Here is a 20,053-nt window from a genome sequence, read left to right on the forward strand (position 1 = left end):
TTGTGGATATGCTGTGACTTTTTTTATTATTTGTTTATTTGCATCTACCTCAAATTTTCGCTCCCAGACACGCTGATTTCTCGCTCACAATCGAAGACCCCACCGCCGACACCCACCAACACCGGAATTTCTGCGAAACGAGATCTTTAATGCTATATCGTTAACACTGTTACGACAGCTCTACGTACCGGAACTCCTCATCAATAAAAAAAGATATGAATTTAGTTGTACATGATGACTTGCACATTTGTTGGTATTGTGAAGGTGGTACGCCAGGCTGAGTAATCTTGCGGAAGGACACGTCACCTTGTGGTTCGCTCGATTAATCGGGCAGAGAAATATCAGAACATAACGGAGCTTTACGCCCATTTTGAGGCAAGATATGGCACATTGAACAACGATCAATGATCGCGAAAGGACAATTTCTACTTAAATTTCTGCAATACCGTTTTGAAACAGCTACCGTAACCAGGTTCAAGTCAAGTAGCGGCATCTGTCGTCAGTTTGGCCAGGCATGCACAGACGTGCGCGAAGTTGCCGAGAGGAGTCACATAGACTGCATCCTTTGACTCCTCTGTTCGCTCAAAAGAGGGCGCCAGAAGCCTGGACTGCTCCTTTCTACAAATATCGTTATTATTGATGCCTTATACGTTCACCATTTCAATATATTCAGTCGTGAAAGTATTGCGTTTTCTTTTGGGGGGGGGGGGGGTATCAGCGGGCAACGATAAAGTGAGAATGTTCTTAACTATGATACGAATGCTGTAAACTTTGATAGTAATCTAACCTTGTGCAGACAAACGGCAACAACACTATTTCACTGCGACACAGTGATGCGTATGCCGACGTCTTCCCAAATTTCATTTCATAATTGAAAATCACGAAGTAAGAATGGCAGACTAGGCGTGTTTGTTCTCCGTGTGTGTATATGACTCTCCGTTTTGTCCGTTGTCGTCGTCGCGCCGTTCACCTCAAAGTACATTGAAAATCACCTTCTGCGATTATTTCACCAAAAGTATCGGAAGAGGTCGCACGTCCAAATACCGGCAGCTTCGGCGGCATTTCGATTAAATTAAAATGCAAAACCACTCGTGTTTCATACCTTAAGAGCGTTTACCATGGCCGGTACATACAACGGGCAAGTTTTTACTTACAATGGTTATATTGCGCCCGTGGTTTAATAAAAACCCAGGTGGAAGAAATTCTACCGGAGATCCCGTCTACGATATTTCGCGTTTCCCGCGACCTAGTTGAGGACAATAACTTCTGTAATTTATTTTCAAATAAACTTATGTTAATAATGAGTCTCCACGACTCTGTGTGTTGTGTGTGTGTGGTGTGTGTGTGTGTGTGTGTGTGTGTGTGTGTGTGTGTGTGTGAGTGTGTGTGTGTGTGTGTGTGTGTGTGTGTGTGTGTGTGTGTGGTGTGTGTGTGGTGTGTGTGTGCGTGCGTGCGTGTGTGTGTGTGTGTGTGTGTGTGTGTGTGTGCGTGTGTGTGTGTGTGTGTGTGTGTGTGTGTGTGTGTGTGTGTGTGGTGTGTTGTGTGTGTGTGTGATACTATGGCCCACGAACGTGAAACCGTGCTATGAAACAAAAGATATACTGACAAAGGCCAGAGCGAAATTCTGCACGTATGAAGAGACATGAACGACATATTTTAGCGCACAAGATAATGAGCCGCGTTGAACGTATTAATCCGCATAAACAGAGCACCTGACGAATCTTGTCTAGGTAGTTACCAAACCTAAAGAAACCGCGTGTAGTACAAAACGCAAGAAAGGGATCGTTGAATTCCAGTCCCCGTGTTCCCACTTTTTTTTTTCGTTCGGAGTGACAAAACTTTCCCTGTTCTGCTCCCCGTGCGCTCCCCAGAATCCACAACACACAGCTCCTCGTGCCATCAGCCTGTTTCCCTGGCTTCTCCACTGGACCGTAAGGAAGCTCAGCCAGCCAGGCAGTGACCAACAGAGGAGAGAGAAAAAAAACCATAAGTGATCAATGTGCAACCGAACATTCAAAGCCCCTGTCGAAGGAGACGAAGAAGAATTGGGTGACAACTAAGAAGCAAGAAGCTGTCGCGTCATCTTATTTCTCGGTAGACTAGTAGTCCCTTCTTTCTCGCAAACAAACAAACAACAAGCTCAGTCCTCTTCATACGCGCCTTTTGCTTCTCTCCCCCGCAGGTTTCTTTCAACTCTACCTTGCTTCCTTCCTTTCCTTAGCGGACAAAAGGGCCTGTGTCTACCCAAGCTCTTGTCCACGTGGTGCGGCCCTCTTCTCCTTTTTTGCCTCCGTCTCTCTTTTTCTCTTACTCTATATTTCTCTCTAACACACTCTCTCACTCTCTCTCTCTCTTGAGCTCTGGAAAGGTAAAAAGGCATGCACACGCCGCCAATAGCGAGGTACCGCCTCCAACGTCGCATAGCAACAAGAAACGCCGAGACAACCTTTCAAGGTAGCCGCAGAAACAAGGGCAAAAATAAGAAATCCAAGGGAGGCCTAGTCTAAAAACCTTAAGACGGAATCAGCTCTGTGCGTTTTCAGCAAAGCCGGCACGGGGTGAGGGAGGTTATCACAGCGGCCCGTCGCGCGTCTTTCTGGAGCACTATCTTATGCGGTTATGGTCTTCTTCTTTTTTTTTTATCTCGGGAATGGTGCTGCCGCAGATGTTTTAGTTTGCTTCCGAATATTTGGCTGTAAAAATCTGTTCGCTTACACGTGCATGTAGAACAATATTTCCGAGTGCTTTAAATTTTTTATGCCACTCATGATTCTTTTGATGTTGATTCTGTGGCCTCCTGCCCTGAAAAATTTTTACCCGAAGAAGACTAAGTTATAAGATAAAATCCGTTCGGAAGAAGAGAGCCAAAACAACAAATATGAAACGTAGAAAAAATACTAGAAAGAAGTGAAGCCTTTGCTGTCTATGAAAGTCATTAAGATGTATCTAGCTCTATTTTTCAACCCATTCCGCAGGGATTACTGGGACATTAGGATGAACGAAAGAAGAGGAACTATTCGAAGGACACGTGTCTTTGTAAGACGCAGCCAAATGAATCCAAAACACAATTAAGCCAAGAAAAGCATAGGTGATTTTTTTTTTAACTGAGCCCAAGGCCTTCGAGTAAGGTTGTGGGCTCTGGTCGCATCGTCGGCGATGGTGATTTTTCGTCCACTCTAACTTATTTCATTTGTTTATTATTTACTACACTACAGTTAAAAACAACAAGTGATGTCTCCTTTGCTTTCCTTGGCTTAATTGCCTGCTGGATGCATTCGGTTGGGACATTTGGATGTTACTCGTAACAATTGTTTTTTCTTTTCCTCTTTCTCTCTCTCTCTTGCTGCCTATAAGTGAAATCAAACCTAAGGGTCTTAACAAAAATACTGTAAACGTTCCACACACGTTCTGACTAAAAAAATTATAAACTGGGCTGGTACTCCTGAGAGCGTCTTACGCAAAAAGTGTTCTTCAGAGAAACAAGTGAATCCTGATGCTGCCCATATCGTAAGGCGAGACGGCCGTCTAATGGCATAGAGCAATTGCGAAAGCAAAGCTACGTAAATTCGGTCCTTGTTGAGCAAGTCGGCGTTCTCCTGTGAGGCTCAAAAGTGATCTTCACAGACACCATAAAATAAACGGTGGCGTTCTTAATTCCCCGCATTATAGGCACACGGCGTAGGCAACGTGCAGCTATAGAAAATACATTCGCAAGACTGGTTCTTAAATTATTTAAGAAGAATATGCTGAGGCATGGCTGTTTGTGCAGCAGCCATGCCTCAGCGAAACATTTATGTGCCTTTCTGCAATGTTTATCTAAATAGGCACAATTCTAAGTTTTGCCGCAGTGCTTAACATCGCAGGCTTTGTACGGCATAACCCCGCGCATTTTCGTTTACGTCGTTTCTTTAACCTAGTCAAGTACTCCGTAAAGAAGGCTGCTTGTCAAAGCCTGGTTCAATGTTCTTTTGAATTTATTGCCACCACATTTGTTTCGTACGTGAAGATCGAGCAAAGCTTTCCGCATCGCATAACAGGATCAGCGCAACCTTGCTATCACTCCCCCAGTTCATACTCCGCCTTTGCTAATGAGCGTGTTTTCTGCAACTGAATATGCTTTGTTTCCTGACTGTTGTGTAGCGCCGCTAAGACCAAGGTCGCGGACTGGATCCCCCACCATGGCAGCCATATTTCAATGCGGACGGAATGCGAACGCAAATGTGCTTAGATTTACACTCGCGTTTAGATAACGGCAGGGGTTCAAAATTAAAACTGCATCGGTCCACCAGTTCAAGCCTCAGAATTGTATGGCGGTTTTCGCAAGCCCTAGAATTTATTAATAGGCGAGTTACAAGGGGGCTCGTTCTTAAGGACCTGCGTGGAGAGTTGGGCGAGGTGGTACGAGTTCATTCTGGTCGAAACTGCGCAATAGGACGGGGCACGAAGAAAGGCGAGACAAACGAGCCCAGTTGGTCTGTACCACACCGTGGTCTGTATATAGATATATATATATATATCCTTAAGGAGCTATATATATGTGCAGACCAACTGGGAACGTCTTAGTAGCTATATGAACTTTCTCGCCTCCCGTGTTCGATAAAGGTTACGACGCCGGAGCGAACCGACTGCGAGTCAATAAGGTGAGCAAATAAAAGGGACATGACAATGCTCTCACGCGTTCTCCCGTCAAAGCCTGCTGTCCGATCTCTATATGGCATGCCTCCGGCATCACCTCCCATTAGTGTGCAAGGCGATAATGCGGCCATCCTCGGCAAATGTGTCTCTTTCCCTACGTTTGCCGTTCGAATTACTCGATTAGCCTTGCAGTGCGCGTGGTTTTGCTGTTACGGTCACATCTGCCGATGATATATATCTCCACGCTTATGACCTCATTCATGATAAGAAAAAAAAATCTCACAGGGTTCCTTATGCATTCGGCTGAGCCGACTCCTTTTGTTGTCAGTCGATGTATTGGTCCTCCTCCACCTCCGAACGTTTTCTGCACCTACCGCGCTTTTGCACTGCCTCCAGGATCGGAGGCATTGCAAGCTTTCTGCAACTCACCTGGTTTTACAACGAAAGCTGTTATCAGATCACAACGAGGGCCGTTTTTGGCGCCGTAGTTGTCCGCCGCCGCCGCCGCCGCCGCCGCCGCCACCGGTGTCTGTAACCGATGTCGCGTGAAACCGCTATGGATGGAAACAACTTTGTCCATAGCGGTTTCACGCCCATCGCGTGAAATTGTGCAAGGAGTGAGTTGTCGAATACTTCCAACGCATTACAAGGCCTCAGCCATAATTCTTCATCGTCTTCAGGCACAGCGTCAACAAAGAGCACATAATGTTTTACAGGTGTTTAGCGGGTACCACGGCTCTCCGCAGAATGACCAAAAATAGCATAGTTGGCCGCTTTCCTACTTCCCAAAAATCATGATGATTTATAGCGTAGTGGGTACCTCGCAAGTGCACTTGTATTGATTGCCAGGAAGTCCACAAGGGCCCATTATCTATTTCCTCGGGATCTCAATAAAGTTAATCCCTCCCCCTCTCTCTCTATTTCTCACGTTAACGTATGTTATAAAGCGTGGTGGGAGAGTTATAAAGCGTGGTGGGAGAATTAAAAAACGAGCAGGCGTCACACAATGCGAATTACGTAACTAGTGGGTCGTTTAAAACTTCCAACCATTACAAGGGGATCAGCCATAATTCTTCATCGTCTTCAGGCACAGCGTCAACAAAGTCCACACAGTGCCTTATAAATGTGTAGCGGGTACCTCGCTTCTTGGCAGAATGACGAATATTGGCGCAGTGGGTACTGCCCAACTTCACAAAAGTTATAATTCATGGCGTAGTGGGTACCTTGCAAGTGTACTTGTGTTGGTAGCCCAAGAGAGTTTACAACGGCTTCTAGAATGCCGCTGTGAGCTTTCCGCGCAGGCCTGGCGTTTTATCTCTACCTCCGTGATCGGCCCGGCCTTTGACGAAGCGAAGATGTAATGTGATGAAGTCATCAGGTGACGTCATGGTGAGTCATATGGTTACCGTCACCACGTGATAATTATCTTTTGTATAACTGGTGTTGACGCTGCCGATGCCAAGGCCAAAGGTCAGTTTCGTGTTTGATGAAGCATCTAAGGAGGAGGCGAGGAGGAGGAAGAGGAGGAGGAGAACGGAAGCATCTAAGGCTTTCGCTTTAATAAAGCAGGAGCGTCAGGCTGGATTCTCTGTTCCGCGTCTGTCCTTACTCCTGTAAAGTTTTACCTGCGGGGGTGGTAAGAATTTAGAAACTGATGAGTGACGGTTGAGAAAGAAGAGCACCAAGAAGCTATTAAAGATCCTTCCGTGAACGCGAATTTCTTGATGCAAATTTTTCAGCCTAGGCCAACAGTGATTACGCAACGTGAAATCTAGCAAACTACGCCGCAAAATAGTAGGTTTTAGCCCTTCCACGTTGCCGTGTAAAGCGCACAGTAATATTTTAAAGATTACTCCTGTAGCTGGAGTAATCTAAATCTTGTATTGCAGATCTTTTCTTTTTCCCCGATTACCTCCGGTGAACTACAGTTGTCTCGGTCTTTTTTGAACGTCTGTTTTACAACTTGTGACGAGAGCCAAAGCATTCCTTACACACTTTCTTGGAGGTGAAGCGCCAAATTTGGATAAAATGGTATGGCTGTGAAATGAAGGCCTATATGAGGCTATCGCACCAGAAGTCTTTTACACCCGTGACATTGCTCGGCCCTTGCCATCGAAAACAGCACAGGCAAATCATTGTGCTGTGTCGAGGTCTGATAACTCCAGTTCCCGGGACTCAGTACAGTGCGTGGTTCAGCCTCTCCCGGCCATTTGTATTTGTATGTTTATTCTATCTATACAACTTTACGTCAAGTTTAATGCCTAATCTAACTAAGTCCTTACGAACCCGTGGCATTACTGCTTATCTTGTAAGACTTTTATTTTTAATGCTATTGTTGTGACGTAAACGAAGTATCAGCTGGTACTACTAACTTTCTTTCTTTTACGTTGCTTCAAACGAATAGTTTTAGACATTAAACGACATTGCTCATCTCTCCAATTAGGCAAGCCTATAGTCCGCGGCTTTTTTGCATTCTTAGTTCTATATTTTCAACATGTATGCACGAGGCCCATGCATCAGCAGCTCTTCTTCACTGTGAAAATCTGTGAAAATCTGTACCAATTAGCCACGCAGATCAGTCGCAAGTTGTAGGCAACCACTTATCATGGATCTCATACGCAATCACTTGATGAGCAATTCGAGTTTCTTTCGAAAAAGCATAAAACTTCCGAATGCAGAATTCTGCTTGAATTGCACTCGCTCACGAAACGCTTGTAAACAAACAACACATCTTATATTGCTACGTTTACATTCCTGAAGCAAATTAAAAATATAGAAGAATCATTAGAGACACAAACACGTAGAACTTCATTTCACGAAGGCTTACAGGGGGCTTCACCTTCTGATTTTTCATTTCATTTTTCATTAGCCGCTTTAAAAAGAAATATCATTCGTTGAACACTCCTTTCAATTCCTTGCACTTGCTGCCGATTTCTTTTCACTGTATCATGAGTATGATGTTTCTTAAATTCAGTACTTCTGCATGCTTGAGAATAAGAGATATACCGGATGTTCAAAGTTAAGCTTTATGGTTTTTTTAAAATTCAGCACTGGGAAGAGCGTGAGAACCACCGTTGCAGATATGTTATGTATCTAGGGGGACACAAAGTGAGATAATAATTATCGCTGCCAGCCGTCCATTTAACGAAGATTGAATAATGAACTTTTTAATGAGTGCTGCAAGCGGGCATGTTTGTATTGAAAAGTTGGAGGCAGCCGCGTTTCTACGCAGTCCACTTGGAAGAAATCTTCTAGCATGCCTTGTGTCCCGAAATATCCCCGCTGCACAGTTTCATTGCGGTAAGACCGTGAGGATCGGCGCAATGTTCCGCCCTGATGTCACGAGCAGTCAGTGGTCGCTATCACCAGCCGGTAGCAAAAGGGTAACCGTTATCATCTTTGCCTATGCATTCGACCCGTTGTCAGATTAAACGCCGCACGGGACCTGCCGCGGCACCTCGGGGAGGAGCTTTGCGCCAGTGCTCACTGCCTTGCATGCGTATCATGCAAACGCAATCAAACTTTGCAGCAGGATATCTCGGGGCACAGACATGCTAGGAAAAGTTCTTCCAACTGGAACTACGTAGAAACGCGACTGCCTCCAACTTTTCAATACAAACATGCCAGCTTGCTGCACGCATTAAAAAGTTCATTATTCAATTTTAGTTAATTGGTTGCTGACAACAATCATTATTGTCTCACATTGTGTCCCCCTGGATACATAACTTATCTTCAAAGGTGGTTTTCACGTATACCTCCAAGTGTGGAATTTTCAGAAAACCATAAATCTTAATTTTGAACACCCGGTATAGCCCGTGCACTGCAGAGCAAGGCATCCGCTTCCTTATATAAGCCAGCACCACCGCGTACAAGCCACTCAGAGTTCCTAGGCAGTAAGCTGCGCGTAGCATTAACGTTTACGCCCCCACTGTTAGATGAATAAGCGGATGACTACGCACTCCTACCTTTTGATTACGAGTGAATCTTTCGAGCGTTTAAGAATTCAGTTAACGTAAAATACGACACCATCAGGCTTACTGGACTAACTAGAACACTTCACTAGCCTCACGTATGGATGACGTTTATGGCTTTTTTTTTAACTGTTATCCCAATAAGCGAACGAATATGCCGTCCTATCTTTTTCTTTACGACTGTATCTTTCCAAAATGTTAGATTTAAGTTAACGTAAGAGGCGACACCATATGTCTATTGTTAACTATCACGGTTCACTGCACTGGCGCCGGCATTACAGCGACGGAGATAGCAGCCATCGTACAGGAAAAAAAAGAAAAGAAATAGCGCACCTAAAGAACGCCTTATAACAATCGCTGACTTCCCTGACTCGGTCGAGGATGGGGCAAAACTACGGCGAAAAAGAAATGAACGAGAGCAAATGTCCCATAGGAAAATAAGACAGCATAAAGAGGCAGAAAAAGTGTCTAAAAAAAAAAGAAATCGCAGATCTAACGTGTGCAGACGCGATGGTGTGTATTGGCTATCGGAAAACAAGGAGAATTCGCCCCAGCTCCTTTATCTGGGGAGTGAAGGCTTGAGTATGGCGCAGGACAATGGAGCACCGCGAACCGTCCTGGAAGTTCGTAAGGAGTAAGAAAAGAAGGTAAAATAAAATAAAAAATAAAGGAAGAAAGAAGAGAGCGGCGGTGCGGTCAGGATGGAGCTAACCTTCCGCTGCGTTGGGGCGCTGTCCTGCGATCTTCGCTCTTTTGACGAGTCGGAATTTTATGTTACTTCGTTTCCATTCAGTTTCACTTTGTCTCGCTCCATTTGTTTTACTTTTTTTTACGGATATACGTCGCCGCCGAGCGATTGCCTGAACCAGAAGAAGAGAGAGGAGAGAAGGTGGTTTTTCGGGGGGGATCAAAATGAGAAAAAGATGAAAAGGGAGATTCACTTCTTCCTTTTTTCCGGCTGGCCCCTGACGGTCCCAGAGATTTCGTTATTTTTCGGGGGCCACCGCGAGGTTACCGTCTTCTCGTAACGGGAGTAGGACGGTGTGCAACGCGCCTAAAAAAAGGAAAGAGAAAAAAATATATGAGAGAGAGAAGGAATGAGTGAAACAGTGTTGGTGTGCAGAACGCGTCGCAAGAGACACACGGCAATGGAATATAGTGCGCCGCGCGGCTACATGTCTCTCCCGGGTAATGACGGAACTACGCCGGCGTGAAATTGCTTACTAAGCAGCAGCAGCAGCAGCAGCAGCAGCAGTAGCAGCAGCGCGGTAGCTTACTGTACTGCGGGGGGAGCTACCGACCTCCAAGACCTGGCGGCCGTAACCAATTTGTTGGCCCTGCCATTTAATATTCGGCGCGGAGCAATATCGCCCCGAAACTGGTGTTGCTTCCCCCTCTCCATCGCCCGGTCCCAGTCAATACCCAGTCAGCAAAGTGCCGAAACAGCGAGCGCGGCAACCCTGAATTTACGTTCTACCGCTCCTCTTTTCGATTACACCCTTTCGTCAATTTGTGTGCTTTCTTCCCCTACCCGGACGTTTCATTGTCTTCGTGTCACTCGGGCACGACGACTTATCTGCGAATGCCCTTCCATACACCTTCACGTAGCTTTGTCTTAGTTAGCAGGTTAACCTTAGTTTATGTTTGTCATTAGCAGTCTCTGTGCGTATATATTGCAGAGATTTTGCTTTTTCAGCTTTACAGTAATACGTGCTTGCCAGCGGCGATGTCTCAGGTGTGTGGGCAAAGGCTATAGGTCTGCGCACAGCGAGCGTAAAAAATAGTAGGAAAGAAGGGCATTAGCCTTTCATGTTCGAGGCACGTAAGTTTTTATCGTCGCAGTAGCGCTTTTTATATTGATTCGGCACAAAAATACGGTACCTAATAGTTATTCGTAGTTCGCTAAGGGTTGCGCAAACGAAAGTATATTGCAGTATGGGCTAATTACAAATAATTGTATGTTTAGTTCTTACTCGTACCCAAAGTACCGCACCTTTGTCCTCGCTTGGGTGCTGAAGAATATTAGTCATACTATATTACTATCCCACACTGCACTTTTACCCTCTGTATTTTTTCTAGTTATGAAGATTAAACGATCAAACGACTTCGTATTTTATATTTGTTGCTGTTGTCGCCTTTTCTTTTCCAAACAGTGCTCAGTAAATACTTGAATTCATACACAACACAGGCCTTACAGCACACATCAAGAAATATGCCTGAAGAAAAGGTCTTAATGTCAATTTAAAAATAATAAATACTTCGCAAAGAACAGTTTCATATAATCCTCGAGCTTTAATATTTTATCAGCTTAAGCTGTATGCATTAGTGCTGCAAGCTTGCAGTCACTGTTTGATGTTACTATTAATAGCTTTCATTTTTTTTTAAATTCAGCTTTGATAATGAATAACCAAAGAAAAAAACATTTATATGAAGTTTGTTTTTTAATGTATTAACTGACCGTGAAGATTACAATAACGAGTCATTCATAAAAGTTTTCAATATAATATATATTATATATTATAATATATATATATATATATATATATATATATGTATATATAATGCTTTAAAATTTTTTGCGCTAGTGTTTACTTACAGGTTTTCAGAAGGCCTTACAGAGAATCATTGGCACTTTCTGTTTTTGTCACAAGGTTCCGTATAATGCTACGTACGCACGCATATATTTAGCGTCCTATTTACTGGCAGTAACCTTTATTTTACTGTAGATTTGTACTAGGTCGTTAACACTGAATTTCCTGAATGTTGCACAAAGAACGCACCTTGTCTACTTTATTTTTTTTTATTTCGCGGGGACTCGCAGCAGTGCATGTAAATAATAAATGAAAGTCATTACTTTCTTCATTTGAGGTACTAATCGGAACTTCTAATCTATTGTCTCTTCCCGAAGCAACAGCTCAATTTTTTTTTGAAAGGAGAATTATCGTAAAGTGGTGGTATTTTATGAAACATAAATGGCGCTGTGTTTCTCCTAATGAGCACTACAGTGCTCATGCCACATAAGGAATGTGTTCACTTTGGTGCTGGTCGATATGACATAACTTAATCAAACAAACTACGACTTCTTTCACGAGGACGAAATAAGCTTCCAATAAGTGACAGACGGAGGTGAAGGTACGGTGAGTTTTTTTTTTTTTAATCATCTCGTCTGATAAAAAGTAACATATCTCGTTTTTATTTGACACTGCATGCCATGTCCGTGCGAAAACGAGTTCCAGAGGGGTCTCATATACGCAGCCTGGAGAATGAACCGTAATTACGTGAATGGAGAGAAACTTGTCACTAAACGTACGTATCCTTTTTTATTTTATCTATGTCCCGTGTTTTCATTGTCCCGAAAATGAGAACGCGACACATTTCACGCGCGCTTAAAAGCGGCCGTTACGGATCCAACATCATTTCCTCGTCGCCCAAACGAGAACGACTCCTTAGCGCCTCCTAGGGACCGTCTTATTACTGCCGTAACATCGTATAAGCGTGGCTCTTAGGGAAGTAAACGAGCGGTAAGAAAAGGAAGAAAATATCCCACAACGAAAAGCAGCAAGGCTGTGCACGCCCACACTGATGCGCACTGCATCAGGAGAGGCTTCTATATAGGGCGCTGGTCAGTGTAAGAGAAAATTAGGCGGAAGAAAAGTTAATAAATTCAGCAGCAGCAACGACAACAAAGAAAAGGGGACTAGCTGTCCGAAGAAGGGTCTCGCAAGAGATGGTGAGCTTTTTTCGACTTTGGAGGTACCCATTGTCAGTTACCTCCTTAATAACGCGAGCCGCGAGACCCAGAGCAGCGGTTCAGGCTCGTTTGTTAGAGAGCGATCAAGACATTACGTCCCGGCGCTCTTGGGAAGGGATAGATTGGACCCAGATATTCTCCTCAAATCGACGACTCCGTCCTCGGTCTCGCCACACAGCGTTCCTTCTCGGCATCCTTCACCTGCCAGCCTCACGGGCGTTATCGTGTTGAAAGCCTGCGGGAATACAATAAGAAAGAGAGAAAGGCCGGACCAGGCGAGCGAGGAGGACAGGACGGTCCCGGGAGTTGCCTCAAAATCCTTCTCTTTCCCATTGTCATCTGGAGCGAAACATAGCTGCCGCCACTGCTGTCTCTGCAGTCGCGGGAGCAGCTTGGTGTAGTCGTCTTTGCCAGCTGGCTGCCTGGTTTGTGTGGATCGATGTTGGGCTTCCTCCTAGCTCACGGTGTGCTGCAACTCCGGCCCGATGCGGCGATGAGCTGGGGGGCGCGAGTCAATCTTGCACGAGCCGCAACTCCAGCGGTCCCATCTGCCTCTTTCTTTTCCGAATCCTCCCCTCCCCGCCTCTCCAACTTCGGCACGCTGGCATGCTCGGGCGAGCCTTGTGAGTGTTCTCACGCAAGCGCTAGGCCTTCGGCAAGCGCCGCCCACTGGGTCTGTACTCGAGCACAACTCTGTGCGTATGCGCGTGTTCGTGCATATAACCGCCAGCGTGCACGCACGGACGCGTGTGGTGGCGCATGCACTGCTTGTACGATGATGCACTGCTTGTACACTGGTGCCCACTCGCGTCAATTTCCGTGAGTATACGTGTCTAAGCGAGCACGTGCTCGTGGCCAGTGCGCAAGCATAACTCACGTGCAAAGTTATATGCGTGTAAGAGAGTGTCCGTCGTCCATCTTGGTGGTAAAGTGGTTACGATGCTTGGCTACTAACCCGACAGTCACGGGTTCGGTCGTGGCTCCCCCGTTCGCATTTCGATGAAGACGATATGCTACAGGCCGTCTACTGTGCGATGTCAGCGCACGTTAAGGACCACCAGATGGTCAGAATTTCGGTAGTCTTCCACTGCGACGTGGCTCATAATCTTATCGTGGTTTTGCACGTAAAACCCCAATTATTATTTTTATTATTATATTTATTATTATTTATTATTTATTATTATATTATTATTATTATTATTATTATTATTATTATTATTAGATAGTGTTTGTGCATTGACATCTTGTTACGCGTTCGTTTGTCGTGCTGCGGGCACGCCGACGTGCGTTTGTGTTCTTGACGTGCACTACAACGTCTCCCATTGCTCAGTTTGCGAGCTCAGCGAGTTTTGCAGGGGCTATTTGTTTGTGTGTGGCCCTGTCTGAAAAGAGCGATGCCGCTAGGCGAGCTAGTTTGTCAACGTCAAATACTGGGGCGAAAAGGCGCTGGCGCCTTCTACACCTTTTGTCTGTAGGGTGCAGTCTCTATCTTGGGGTCATAAGTGGTGAATACTTTCCGTTGAAAGCGTTGTGAAGCAGTGCCATGCTGACCAAAGGGTCAGCAGGGTCAGTGCTTCTCTATATATATATATATATATAATATATCTTCAGCCTCCCTCTTGGTTTTGTGCACTGTCGCGCTGCCGGTCAGAAACGCGGCTGCGGCACTTAAAACAAACAATCAGGTTTACATACACTAAATTTCAGCGCCAACAAGCGTAACGTTCTCTGCACGACTACATCCTGAAGCTCCACACTGCACTTTTTCTACGTATCTGCAGAGTGAATACGCGGTTTCGAATGGCGGGTTGTATTCTAAGCCCGATACTACTATGGGGCATAAGTCGTACTCGCAGGGCCGTTTAAAAAGGACTCAATACTGTCCAAGGTAGGAAAGTTGGCTCATCATCTTAATTTGTAAGGGTATGCATGTTAGAGTATACATGTACAGACTACACGAAACGTAAACCTGCAGTGATCGATGCATTACTCTATCAAATAATAAGGTAAAAACCAATATCCTCATGGAAACGCCCTTCTAATGTACTTACTATAACGCATTTGTTTGAAGTACTTTATTACAAGGCATTTATATTTGAGACTGTTTATATGAATATTCAACATAAATAGATACAGCCGAGTGCTAAGCATATTGTCATCTTATGAGATCATATATATTCCCAACACGTTGATCGCATCGATTCTGTTGTTGGTTTTCAATAGCAAGCAACTATTCCTTATTTGCACCAATAACGGCACAACGTGAAACAACGACGCAGAGGTGTTTCAACTTATTTATTTATTTATTTATTTATTAGAATTACCCTCAGGGCAGAGGCATTACAGAGGGGAGTGGTACATGAGAGAAAAAAAAAAAAAAAAAAAAAAAAAAAACATAATACAAACGTTGTCTACAAATACAATGTTAGCTAAAAGATATAAGTAACATAACAAGTCGTAACCAAAAAAGCAAGAATGAGACAGTTTGCCGAAAAAGAAAACACAATTACATAATTGGTTGGTTGCACAACAGGACACTTGAGCTTAAAACGTTATGAAAATGAGAATGATGAACAATGGACGTAATTGATCCTGGAAGATTGTTCCAGTCCTGTGAGGTTCGCGGAATGAATGACTTATTACATGTGTGCGTTGAGCATTGTATGATTCCCACCTTTTGGGGATGATCACAACGAGAGGAGATGTATGATGGAGGGAGAATAAGGTCGTTATGCAGAGTGGGACTGTAGTATATTTTGTGAAAGAGACATATGCGGGAGAATTTGCGGCGACAAGCGAGAGACGGAAGCTCTAAGGAGTCTTTCATTAAAGTGATGCTTGCGGTACGACTATAGTTTCCAAGGATAAAGCGGACAGAGTTATTTTGGACTAGCTCAAGAGGAGTGGTTGGTGCGATAGTGGAGGGTCCCAAATGGATGCGGCATATTCTAGCTTACTTCGTATTAAGGTCTTGTAAAGGAGAAGTTTTAAAGCGACAGGGGCAGAAGAAAAGTTGCGTCGGAGGTAACCTAACGAACGGTTAGCATTGCTAATTATTTTGTTAATGTGAAGAGACCAGGTAAGAGTGCTTGTTATGTGTACACCGAGGTAGCGATAGGACGTTACGGGTTCAAGGGCAGCGTTATCAAGCAAGTAAGTAGCGGAGCAGGAAGATGTACGGGAAACACGTAATACTTTACATTTACTAGTGTTCAGTTCCATTAGCCAGGCTTTACACCAGTTAGATAAAGATTTAAGGTCATTCTGAAGAATTGTTACGTCATTTGGGTCACTAATTTCGATATACTACACAATCGTCGGCAAATAAGTGTATGTTGGATGTAACGCATTCAGGCAAGTCATTAATATAAATGAGAAAAAGGAGGGGGCCAAGTACTGAACCTTGGGGTACGCCAGAATGGACGGGACTCAACTGGGAATTAAAGTTATTAGCAGACACATATTGCGAGCGACCGTTAAGAAAATGTTCAATCCAAGATAGTAGTTTGGCGTCTATGTTAATTTCCTTAATTTAACGAGAAGCAAATTGTGGCAAACTTTTTCAAAAGCTTTTGCAAAATCAAGAAAAATACAATCGGCAGTGGAACGACGATCAAGGATAGTGTGTAGTTTATGGGTAAATAAAGCTAGCTGTGTTTCACAAGACAGGGATTTGCGGAAGCCATGCTGAGCAGTTGAAAAAAAAGAGTTCGCATCAAGAAATTTTACAATGTTAGTGTAAAGGACATGTTCAAGAATTTTACACGGAATACTGGTCAATGAAATTGGTCGGTAGTGAGAGGAGAATTTTACTTCCAGATTTATGCACAGGAACCACCTTTCCGATTTTCCAGTCAGATGGTAGTGTGGATTCATCGAGGGATTGTTGGAATATTTTGATAGAATAACACTGGAATATACTTTGGTACTCTTTAAAAATTTAGCACTGATAAGATCAATTCCGGGGCTTGAAGACACTTTCAGAGATTCAATAATTTTTCTACGCCACAGGGTTCAATGAGGATTGGATCCATAGTCAAAGAATTAAAACAGTGCACCTCGGGAAATGTCGCACACGATGACGTAACAAAGTTGCGACAAAATACTTCGTTTAACACAGTAGGACAGGCGGCAACCGGAATCGTTACCCAGAAGAATCTTGTAATACGATTTCGGTGTCTCGATCGGGGTTTATCGTACGCCAGAACTTTTTGGGTCATTACAGAGCAAAGTAGGCAAGGTGACTTGTAGAAAATTATTGCGGGCTGTCTTTAGCGAGAAACGTAAGCATTGCTCGCCTTTATATGCGTCCCACCGCATTTCGGAGGGAGAGTGCTTGGCCGTACGGAAGAGTCGTTTTTTTCTGTTAGAAAGTCGTTTTATATGCGAGTTATACCAAGGTGCTTTGGAATGGAGGAAATAGTGCGCATAGTGCAACTTATTGACAACATACACAACGATCCACAACGATGGCCAAGGAAGGCTCTCAGTGCGCTTCTGATCGTACCCTCATCACGAGAATAACACACGGGCCTCACTTCGGCATCATTCGCCTCCTTTCCGTAGGGGGCAATATATCTGGCCGGGCTTTCAGGTACATGCCTGGACGCGCCATCACTTGGAGGCTATACGGGGATCAAAACCTGCGCAGCTTTCTTGCTGCGGCCGCCGATGGCTCTGTGCCCTTCTCACGAGCAATATTAATCACTCTGCTCGTACCACAGTCTTTCGGACGGGCGGCTGACCGGCCACGCGAGTATGAGGGAGGTCACCGGCGTCATCTCTCATTGATGACCGTCCCAGCGTGGTGCGCCTGACGGCACCGGACGTTAAGTTCATCAGGCTGAATGAAAGCCGATCTTCGGAGAAATCCGAGCCGAACGCGGCGGGAGTGCAGGGAGGAGACGTTAATGTGAAGCTCCTCCTGTTCCAGCGCAAGCCGCCTTATGAGACGTTGGAGCAACGGCCCCTTTGCGTGAGGCCGATCACCTTGCCGTGAAGGGCGTGCAACTAACCCCTGACCCTTGAACGAGAGGGTACAGAGAGAGAGAGAGAAAGAAACGAAGGGGAAAGACAGGTGGGTTAACCAAGCCTTGGCTTTGTTGGTATCCTACACGTGGGAAAGGGGAAAGAGGGAATAATGGACTACACTGACAAGAAAAAAAAAGAATAAGAAGAAATGAAAACCTATTTTCCGGGGAGATGGTTTGGCTGTGCCGATGTGACCCAGAAGCTTCCGACAAGACAGATATTGTGATCATTTGGTTAGTAATGTACACATAGTTAAAAAAAAGGAAAATAAAGGTCATTTCGACAAATTTTCACTGGAGAGAGACACAACTTTTACCAACTATTCGGGAAAGAAGCAAGAGAAAAAATTACTGCAGTGCGCACATGACATAATGAACGTGTCCAAAAAATCCCGACGTCACATTATAACACGCACATTATGGAGCAATAGGAGACACTGACGCGTAAGTCTGACACTGACGTCCATGCGACAATATAAAAAACTTGGAGGACGCTTGATCTTCGCCTTCAAGAGTAGAACGCGACAGCGTAATCGGGCCCCGTGCGCATCGCCTTCCAAATTGCCAGCCTCGCTTCGGTTCTCGGTGCCTGCCTCAACCATGCCGTAGGGAAACGAACGCCTGTGCGCGAAAACATTGGCCGTTTCAAAGTATCCTAGAATGCCTACTGCAAGTACAGTTGTTAAGTGCCACACAACGCCATAATTCTTCCTTTTGCGAATCAGCGAAGGGCCCACTACGCGCCCGTAAAGCGACACGCGATCCTACGCAGCTGTTCACTTTGTTGATGCTTTTGCTCAAGATGATGATAAATATGCTGAGCGATTTGTGATGTGTGGGCCTTTTAAACAACCATTCGTTGCTCAATTCACATGTTTTGAAGCCTCGCGCGATTCTACGCTTCTGCAACGCAAATTACATGCGACAAGGAGACTCTTTCCACAACATGACATTGATATAGTGTTTTTTTTTTTTTCGGAGAAGTGTGAAGCGAAATTTGTGGAATTGCAGAACACGCAGGAGTTTGTACATGAGTGGTTATCGACGATGGAACCCTTGACAGTGCTCAAGGAATTTTAAAATTGATGTCTGTCCAGTAGGACGGACATCATTTGTTGTCATTTATTCGATGTGCTGGTGATGTAATTCGTGTCTGGAAAGAGGCAATAAAGCAAAAAAAAAGAACTCGTGGCTCTGCATGTCATCTTCCGAGACCGAGGCAGGATGAAACAGCTGTTGCGGAACTGAGGCGCTCTTATCTGGTATTTCTTCACTGGAAGTCTCTGAAGGTACGGCCCGTTCCTTAACAGGCTGGTCAGGACAATTTTGGTCCAACTGCTTGCATGGTCCACTCGGTTCTTCGTTTACCGCAGCTTCCTCGGACGCATCGACTGTTGTTTTCGTGCGTCTTCAGTAGGCGTTCTGCTTAATCCTGTAGCATCTGTGCTTGACGAAGTGTCTCCCGTCGCGTCGAGAACTTCTGTGGCATCCATGATATGCTCTTGCAAGTTCTCATCTGGTTGCTGCGTACGTTGTCGTAGTTGTTGGCGTAAGTCATGACACATTCCTCAGCTGAATGACCAAAGCGTCGACAGTCGTCGCAGCGAGGAGTCCTGCAGTTACGACGAATGTGCCCTACCTTATTACAGCGAAGACAAAGTGGTGGCCGGCCAGGAATGAGGACAAGACTTTGAACTCCGCAGACTGTCAGGAGATGTGGAATGTCACCCACTCGGACTCCATCGGCAAGGGACAGTACAACATCACGATTAAGAGTCCGCATTTGCTCCATGTCCGCTACTTTCCAGCTTTCTGTTGATATTGACTTGATCTTCCCGAAAACATGCAGTGCATCTCGAATGTAGGTGTCTTCTAAGTGCTCAGGAAGCCACAGGAGTTTCATCTTTACTTCTGTGGGTTCCGGGTCAATCACAAGGCATCGACGGCTCTTGACAAGAAATTCACCACGTGTGACTAACTTCGTTTTCGTCATTGTTGACTTGCACGTCACCATCCATACGTGCGACATTTGGAATTGACCTATCGAGCTGATTTCCTTTAGGTCGATAATGTTCCGAAGTGCATCTCTGAAGTCTTGAACACGGTAAGGGCGACCAGCCAAGTCCGCGTGCAGAAAAACGGAGTCCACAACCAGCTTACCGGTAGGAAGGCGAGGAAGCACAACACGGTAGTCATTACTGCTGGCTGAAGCCTGAGCAGCACCTCGGCTCAAGGCCGATAGATCCTTTGAGGCGGAGAACATGAAAAACGCGACCGCCGCGCGACGTACAGCTCCGATTCAAGCAAGGAGAGCGACACAAAGAGTGTGAATCGGAAGGTGCGCCGTCGCCGAACATCGAAACACAACGGAAATTGTCGGCGGTCACGATCGAGGAGGCCTGGTGGGGGTTCAAGAGAAGCCTCACCGTCGGCGGTGACCTATACAAGTGATCACAAGGGACAGTAAGCATACTGTTGGTAGACATCATGGCGCAGTCCGAGCGACTCAATTTTGCAACATTGAATGTTCGTGGCCTTAGGTCTTTCCAGAAACAGGCTCAGCTCCGCAAGCTTTTACAAGGAAACGACTCGATTTTGTCGCCATCCAGGAGACAAGATCGAGAGTGACGAAGACACTGAGAAGGCCTACGGCCCTTTGTCCGACT

The 20,053-nt window shown here is 45.1% G+C and overlaps 1 pseudogene; it reads right to left on the reverse strand.

Annotated features, from left to right (window-relative positions):
* Positions 1–18,751: 18,751 nt before the first annotated feature.
* On the reverse strand, positions 18,752–19,416 carry LOC125758615 (uncharacterized; annotated as a pseudogene).
* Positions 19,417–20,053: the final 637 nt, after the last annotated feature.

The sequence above is a fragment of the Rhipicephalus sanguineus genome, chromosome 5, assembly GCF_013339695.2.
Source record: "Rhipicephalus sanguineus isolate Rsan-2018 chromosome 5, BIME_Rsan_1.4, whole genome shotgun sequence".
In the NCBI taxonomy this organism is placed as follows: Eukaryota; Metazoa; Arthropoda; class Arachnida; order Ixodida; family Ixodidae; genus Rhipicephalus; species Rhipicephalus sanguineus.